A 9,273-nucleotide genomic window follows, 5' to 3' on the forward strand; every position below is an offset into this window, starting at 1 on the left:
TTGAAGTAAATAATGAACGAATCAATGGATATCTATGGTGTTCTATTTTAAAATTAAATTAAAAAAAAACAAATTTTTTCAACCGAAAGTAAGGAGCAACATTAAAACTTAAAACGAACAGAATTTATTACGGGGGGTCACCCGCTCCTCAATACCTCGCTCTTTACGCTTAAGTTTGATTTTTGTTCCAGCTATTTAAGATTGACTCCTGAATCATTGACTCCTGACTCCTGAATCGCTGATCAAGCCACAATAGAGGCTTAATAAAGCATCACAGGGTCTTACCATTTTCTACGTTTGGATGATAATGTTATTTAAAAAATGTGGTAAGTGCCAGTTAAGTATGATGTAATTATAGTTGAAAATAAAACCCCTCTCATCTCATCTCATAAAGGCCTTTTAGTTAAAATAACAAGCTCTTTTAAAAGTTCTATAAAAAAACTTTTGCATTTTTTCTCCTCTCTTGTTCTCCTCTTGTTCTCGAGTTCTCCTCTCTTGTTCTCCTCTTGTTCTCGAGTTCTCCTCTCTTGTTCCTGGTTCGTGTAATTTTTGTTCATTTTTATTGCAAATGTCGCGTCTGCTTTTTCCTATATTCTTTGCTGTCTTGAATTCTAAATACCGTTCAAAAAAAGGTTCCACGTGTGAAAAAATCATAAATAGATAGCCTACTGATTGATTCCCAAAATTTTAAATTTTCCAACAATTTTCGAATTTACTGTCGTCTGTTACAACACATATTTTTACTCAATGTTTTGGGAGGAGGCAATGGCTGTGAATACGAATAAAACATTTTATCTATTCTAAATGCTTTGTTTATGATTATTTATTTATTATATTGTATAAGATCATGTTTTTATTCTATGGAGTGAAAGGAGACACGATTTCTAAAAAAAAAGTGGCTTGTATTCGTATCCAGAATTTTTGTTTGGGGAGAGGAGCATTTTTTTTTGGGGGGGGGGGGAGGGGGCGGCTGCAATTTTTTTAGTGCTTGAAAAATTTGTTTATGCGCAATTTTGTTACCTTTTTACGAGTCGGACGAAAATTTAGGCCGGGGGGTGGGGTCAAACCAGGTGATCCCTTCCCTGGATACAACCTTGCTTGCACTGTCTTAGTTATACAACAAACAAGCCAAAAATAATATGAATTTTAACTTCATGAACTTTTCAACATTAATTGAAACCTGGTCAATAGTTATTTCTTGGGCGCGAGCTCGCTCCAACACGAGTGCGACCACTTCGAATTATGGCTAAACTTGGTATTAAATAATTGTTAAATTGCGCTCTATGCACTTTTTTGCTCATTTTTGTTGCGCATTTTGTATATTATCTTTCTGTTTTTTGCATTTTCTTTGCTGTCTTGAATTCTAAATACCGTCTCGCGAAACTTTCGCATGAGAAAGATCACAGATCAATACAGATGGACGAAACTCTTGGTTGGAAACACCTTACATTTTACTAAAGTTTCCAGAATAGACTTTCTAAAAAGTTATCTTAAAAGAAAGATCAGCACTTTCTACATTGGCTACAAATAAAATTAGATGTTGAATAGAAACGAACCTTTTATAACTAAAATGTAGTTTTGAAATATAAAGAGAAAACAAAATAGTATGAACAGAACACTTATAACGTTAAAACGTTACAAGTGAGAGAGAGAAAAAAAAGCGAAAGCGTGAGAGGGAGAGAAAGAAAGAGAAAGGATAAAAACATACACAAAAAAAAACTGTACTTTCCTGGATTGATGATGGTAACGTTCATTTAATATGGTTTTTCATAACGTGTTTTTGATGCACGTTATTTCCATGGTTTTTATTTAGTTTTTATTTTTTTAACGACGGCTTTTGGATAGTAATAATATAATTATTAATTATATAATTAATAATATTATTTATTTCTTACAATTGGGAGATGAAACTGGCTTCCATTTATCTTCCAAAAACTACCCTACTCGACAGATACACGACTTTTGCACGTTTCAACCTAAGGTTTATTCCCAATTTTGTGATATTCCCTTTTAGTCCTTGCAATGTTCATTTTCTTTTAGTATAAACCACTGACTTAAGATATTCCCATAATATAATTACAAGGATACAAAACTGGAGAAACTGGAAGACCTCCGGTTCTTGATATTCAGAGATCTTGGTTCCCGACTTTTACGCCATACCCATGGTGGGGAACATGGTCTGCCAGTCTCATTTGCGTAACCACCCAGTATTGCTGGTTTGGCTATCTGACTCAAATTTAACCACTTATCCCAAAGTTTAGATCATTTGTCTCAAATCTGAACCAACAAGAGCGTGGGAGTTCTGATTCTACTCGAGAAACAGGGGGAGGGGACTCATTGGCTGTCAGTTTCGACATATCGAAATTACAATATAGCTAAAATCTCTATTGTTTATTGGTTGGAAAAGAACGCTTATTTCATGGATTTTTGGTGTTTGTTCAAATATGGAATTAGAATAAAAAAAACTATCACCAATAATAGTGTAGCTTTACCCTTCAGAACTAAAAAATTCTAAATCAAGCTTAAATTGAATTCAAATAAACCAAAAATTTATTTTGATTCTAGTTTTGTTTAGATCCAATCAGAATTTTTTGAAAAGTTGGAATATTCTTTTGATTTTAAACGGTTTTTTTTTGTCGATTAAAAAACTTTAAGGGACAAGTTTGCCTGTCGCGTGTTGTTACAACCTCAAAAGAAAGGAAATTCAAGGGCAGAAAAGTTAAAATTATGACTATGCAACACAAGAACTTATTTTGCTTTGACAACATGAAGTGTTGTATCAGCCTTTGGTTGGTTTCGCCGAATAAAAAGTGTTTTGAGTGAAACGCTCACTCATATATATATATATATATATATATATATATATATATATATATATATATATATATATATATATATATATATATATATATATATATATATATATATATATATATATATATATATATATACTTATGCATATAAATAACCCACCGCTATAGACTATACAAGGAAACCAGACAAACGGGTATTTGCTAGATAAATGGATCGCAAAGCGTGATTTCTTATTGCGTTTACAATATCTTAACTGTTGTTTATGGCGTTAAGGGGGAGGGGAAGGTACCTAGGTTAGGTTAGGTTACGTATTTAATATATGCTATGCTATACCCCGCACCCCCTCCCCCTAATGTGCAAATATATAGCCCGTTTCTAAACTTTTATATTTTTATCGTATTTGATTTTATTTCTTTAGCATTAACAAAACCTGACTTCTTTCGTGTATAGCGATGGGTTATTTATTTATTTTTATATATATATATATATATATATATATATATATATATATATATATATATATATATATATATATATATATATATATATATATATATATATATATATATATATATATATATATATATATATATATCAAGTTCATAGGTTAGGTTATGTATTAATATAGGTGTACTTTACCCCGCACCTCCCTAATGTGCAAATATGCAGTCCAAATTTGTTTCTAAACTATTATATTTTCATCGTATTTGATTTTATTTCATTAGTATTAACAAAACTTGACTTCTTTCGTGTATAGCGGTGGGTTATTTATAATGCATAAGTACATACATACACACACACACACATATATATATATATATATATATATATATATATATATATATATATATATATATATATATATATATATATATATATATATATATATATATATATATATATATATATATATATATATATATATATATATATATATATATATATATATATATATATATATATATATATATATATATATATATATATATATATATATATATATATATGAGCCGTATTCGAGAAAATACATAAATACATACACAATTATTACTCACATATAAAGATAGTATATACTATCTTTATATGTGGGTAATAATTGTGTATGTATTTATGTATGTATGTATGTTCTCGAAAACGGCTCCATATATATCTATATATATATATATATATATATATATATATATATATATATATATATATATATATATATTTTTTTTTTATTATATATATATATATATATATATATATATATATATATATATATATATATATATATATATATATATATATATATATATATATATATATATATATATATATATATATATATATATATATATATATATATATATATATATATATATATATATATATATATATATATATATATATATACATATGATACCATATATGATGCCATAAGAAATGCTTACATGATGTAATAAGATAGTACATGACGTCTTTTACAAAAGCCAAAATTAAGGCTCTTAACGATTTTTCTCATTAGACTTATGAACTATCTAGATCGTTTTTTTATGCGAGAATATCCTAAGATACCAATTTCCCGAAATTATACGGAGAATATATACGTTTTCGACTATATTTGCCGTTTTCGACAACATACATAAATATGTACACAATTATTGCTCACTTATAAAGATACTATTTACTATCTTTATATCTGAGTAATAATTTTGTATGTATATATGTATGTTCTTGAAAACGGCTCCATATTTTTTCGGGAAATTGGTATCTTGGGATATTCTCTTATAAAAAAACGATCTAGATAGGTCATAACTCTAATGAGAAAAATCGTTAACTGTTGCGATGGAAACTCAACAATCTTATTTATACTATGCATGACATCATATAAGAAAGTACTTATATGATACCATATATGATGCCATAAGAAATGCTTACATGATGTAATAAGATAGTACATGACGCCTTTTACAAAAGCCAAAATTAAGGTTTTTAACGATTTTTCTCATTAGACTTATGAACTATCTAGATCGTTTTTTATGCGAGAATATCTAAGATACCAATTTCCCGAAATTATACGGAGAATATATACGTTTTCGACTATATTTGCCGTTTTCGACAACATACATAAATATGTACACAATTATTGCTCACTTATAAAGATACTATTTACTATCTTTATATCTGAGTAATAATTTTGTATGTATATATGTATGTTCTCGAAAACGGCTCCATATTTTTTCGGGAAATTGGTATCTCGGGATATTCTCTTATAAAAAAACGATCTAGATAGGTCATAACTCTAATGAGAAAAATCGTTAAGAGCCTTAATTTTGGCTTTTGTAAAAGACGTCATGTACTATCTTATTACATCATGTAAGCATTTCTTATGGCATCATATATGGTATCATATAAGTACTTTCTTATATGATGTCATGCATAGTATAAATAAGATTGTTGAGTTTCCATCGCAACAGTTACTTATATAATATAATGTCTGTTGAAAGGCTTAAAAACGAAAATTTACAGTTGCAGTTACTATAAATGATGATTCTTTGGAACCAATACCTGTACTATCAAACGTGACAGGCGGTTAGAGGATATGCGAAAACGACAATTTGAGCGTGTTAAAAATGAAAATGAAGGGCAAAGACATACGCGGTTAGAAGACATACGACACCGAACAAATGAGAGAGTCAAAAATAAAATGAAGTGCAGCGAGTCAATGAAAATCAACCAGGACAGCGAGTATCGAAACGTGTAGTGATAGTGGTGATGATTGAGTTTGGGATTTGACATTGATAAGGTCATCAATACCTACCATACCTTTGTTAAAAAAACAAAGGTTCGGCGATATTCATTTCATAATGACGAAAGATAAGCCGAGGTGTGACGAAGCAAACAAATTGATAATGATAGCAATAATGATTGGGTTTTGGATTTTGACATCGATAAGGTCATCAATACCTACCATACATTTGAAAATCAAAAATATGGATTGGGTAAATCGTTGTAAGAAAAAAAGTTTTTGTCCCACCACGTGAACAATTAAAAGAAACAAAGCTTTGGCGATATGCTATAAAATAAAAAAATTATTCAATGGAATGTAGACTAGATAATAAAATATGTACAGGCACCTATTGCACCCTCTTGACTAAAGTGGGGCTTTTATATTTGTTTAAAACCAAAACGATTTGTCTATTTTCAGAAAATTTCAGGATGTATCTTAATAAACTTAGACTTTCAATTGATATAAAAAATTTAATGTTTTAAGTAGAGCCTTATTATTAGTATTTTTTTAACCTGATAGGTGGAGTCACACTGTCAGTGGCGATAATTGTAAATGATTCACATAAGATGTATATTAAAGCATAAAAGATTCCTCTAGTGTCAGCGTCCTCCTACTCTTCGTTTTAGTCCTTCTTCGTATTTACCATGTGACTTGTCAATTGACAAATTTTGGTACTGGTTCTCATATTCTGATCATCTAACTAATAATGACAACTCAAATGCCTTGATTTCAAATAGTTGAATAATGACACTTGCAGCCTTACTAATGCATTGTGCTATATGTCAACAGAATTGATATGAACAATATATATGCCAGTTCTTATTCTTTTTATTGAAAATTTTGAGGCGAATATCTTTTTATGTACTCAATGCTTGTGCCACCTCTAGTCTCTTGTGCTTCATCTTTGCAAGCCAGATGATTTTACGTAAATATGACCAAATAACAAAACGACTCAATTAAATGACACAGCTTTCGCCATCGTTTATTGGGTTCATTTGGATTTTAAGCTACCGCATATATAACCTCCTGAGTTCGAAGGTTTATTTGCATGGACATTTTCTTTTTAAAATATTTAGAAGTGAAGATACAGTTCTGTGTCAAATATAGCCCTACCTGCCGAATCAGTTTGATTGATATGCCATCTATAGCTTTTCTCAACAGTCTAAGATTAAAGTATTTGAAGTAACAGAGAATCAAAAATGGTTGAATATCAATTATTGAGAGGAAGGCAGAGTTTCAAGGTATTAAATTCACTTTTAAAACAATTAAGAATTAATAAATTGAACACTATAGAAATTCTAGTCCCCTTTCTGAACCTCATGTCCGCCCGGGTGGATAACCAGTGTCAACAACGAAAAATTGGGAAACTTGAATTAGTGAAATTTTTTACGCTATTTATAGGAACAAAGATATTTTTGTGTTAAAACTTCGGGCTTTACTTGAAACTAAGGGCTTTACTTGCTTGTACATTCACCATTTAAAAACTGGAGCAGGTTTGCTTGCATCTAATTGTAAACAAATAGATGAAGGAACAAATGAAACATGCTGTGACAAAAACCTAAGGACTTACTCAAAAATCAATTTCTCTAAGAGTTGTAGCCAACTACAATAACTTCAAGGTCAGAATTTATATCAGTGATTAAGCGATCTCTGTATTACAGATTTAAACCCAGGACAAGGAAATAATCAGTGCATTTGGTTCATTATTCCATCCATAATGGTCTTTCCAATGGTTTTCTTAGACGGCGGAGTGCAAAAACAACTATTTTACTCCATAAATGATGAGGAAATCCACTTCTTCTTTCATCTGGCTAACTTGCTGATTACCTATATTTGGATTATAGACTTCATGACGCAAGAACTGACGACTTGTTTCAGCCGAAGAGGTTTTAAGCTCTATCTACTGAATTTGTTAGAACAGGTATTCATTTTCCTGAGTATGAAACCTGAAGTATGATGCTAAATGTCAAAATCTGGGCTGCGACAAGAATGTCTGGTAAAATTGTGTACAATGTAAAAATTTTCAATGTCTGGCTGGTAAGACAAACTTCTTTCAACTGGTTTCTTTGTGAATTTAGTTTAAACCATTGCTTCTGTACTTGTTTGCTATAAATAAAATAAAAATCCTTTTTAATAAAGCTAGGCTTTTCCAAAGATTGAGACCGGATGTCCATCCTCATGGACATTCGATAGGGGGAAGTAGGAGGATGATAATTTTCTTTGAGACCATATTAACATACAAGAATTTTTCTTGCGATATTCATATGCTTTGATTATTCTGAGTCATCTGGTCAAATCTCGGTTGTATAAGGATATTCTAGAAAAATTTCTATATGACCCCCCCCTCCCCTAAAAAGCTTAAGTTGAATGCACTTGTGATTACCTGTGACTCTTTGTAGAGGCGCCAACTCACGAAAATATAGGGGGGAGGGTACGTATTTTCTTATGATGATATTAAAGAGGTATTTTTCAAAATCTAAGGGGTCAAATGCCCCTGGGCCCCCAATTGGCACCTTAAATCTTTGCAAAAAGCTTAGAAAACCTGAGACCTTTTCAAAATGAATATGAATCGGCTATTTTTTTTTTTTTTTTTTTTTTTTTTTTTTTTTTTTTTTTTTTTTTTTGTATCCTCTTATGTAAATACTACCCAAGAAACAGAACTCATTTGAAAGATGTTGTCGAGTTTCGACCAAATATAACAAGAGGGAAAAACAAAGAAAAGTAACATCTAGTAGTAAAATAGATTATTTTTTTACAATAAATTAATAAAAAAAAGTATAGAACTCTACCGATTTTCATACCACTAAAAACATCTACTAGAGGTCAGGCGTGCCCAAACATTATCCTTGTGTGACGCCTAAATGTTGTTGTTGGACAAGTTCTGCTGCTATCTAAGTACCAGAATACAGACGCATGAATTTTCCCAAGCTCCTTGTGCTTTTTCCTCTGCCATCAGCAAAGGTTTCCTAAGCTGTTTGAAGCAGATAACCCAGTAGCAAATTTGGGTTATTTCCGATTATTCCCTAAACTGAATTATTCCCATATCTTTTCAGGCTGCAAATCCATGGTGTAATCACACTTGGATCCTCCTGATCATGTTGTGATTACTGAAGACTGTGAAAACTGAAGAAAAGAAGAAGGACTGAAATCAGCCTTTGGTTGTAATTGGTGTTTCATTTTAATTTGCCGATTACATTCAAAGCGCAGTTTGAAGTCTTGAAAGTCTATCTAGTGAATTTGTTTTTCTCTTTATTATTGAGATGCCTGCCTCCCTTTCCCTGAGACCCTAACTTGTGACGATTTGTTATACTCACAAGATGGCTCTCGGGAACGGGGGTTGGGATGATTCTTCGTAGCATCCCTCGCCCTGCATTATACGTTTTTAAAGGTATTTTGAATTATAGAAGAAAATTTTTTTTGCTCTTTCGTGGAAATTGGTTTCAATTGCTTGGGCTTGAGCTTTGTTCCTTTTTTAAGTTTTTTATTCTTTTTTTCATTTGAGATGTCCCAAATTCAAATAAAATAACAGCTGCAAAAAATCACTGCAAAAAAAATTGTTGCACTAGAAAAAATATTATCGTGCTTTTGAACTAAAAAATCTACCTAAGTGATTAGAACTTTTTTTTTTTTTTTTTAATTCAAAGACTTGAATTCCCTGAAAAAAAAACTGTTTCCCACAAATGGAG

The 9,273-nt window shown here is 30.7% G+C and overlaps 1 long non-coding RNA gene across 1 annotated transcript in view; it reads left to right on the forward strand.

The window, feature by feature from the left end:
• The window catches only part of LOC148955884 (uncharacterized), a 53,804-nt gene extending 46,073 nt beyond the window's left edge, over nucleotides 1-7,731 (forward strand). The window contains exons 2-3 of the long non-coding RNA XR_016142091.1: nucleotides 192-326; nucleotides 7,249-7,731. This is a non-coding gene — a long non-coding RNA (uncharacterized LOC148955884). The remainder of the gene's footprint in view (nucleotides 1-191; nucleotides 327-7,248) is intronic.
• Nucleotides 7,732-9,273: the final 1,542 nt, after the last annotated feature.

The sequence above is a fragment of the Artemia sp. Qi Xiang Cuo genome, chromosome 1 (genome assembly GCF_049724085.1).
Source record: "Artemia sp. Qi Xiang Cuo chromosome 1, ASM4972408v1, whole genome shotgun sequence".
In the NCBI taxonomy this organism is placed as follows: domain Eukaryota; kingdom Metazoa; phylum Arthropoda; class Branchiopoda; order Anostraca; family Artemiidae; genus Artemia; species Artemia sp. Qi Xiang Cuo.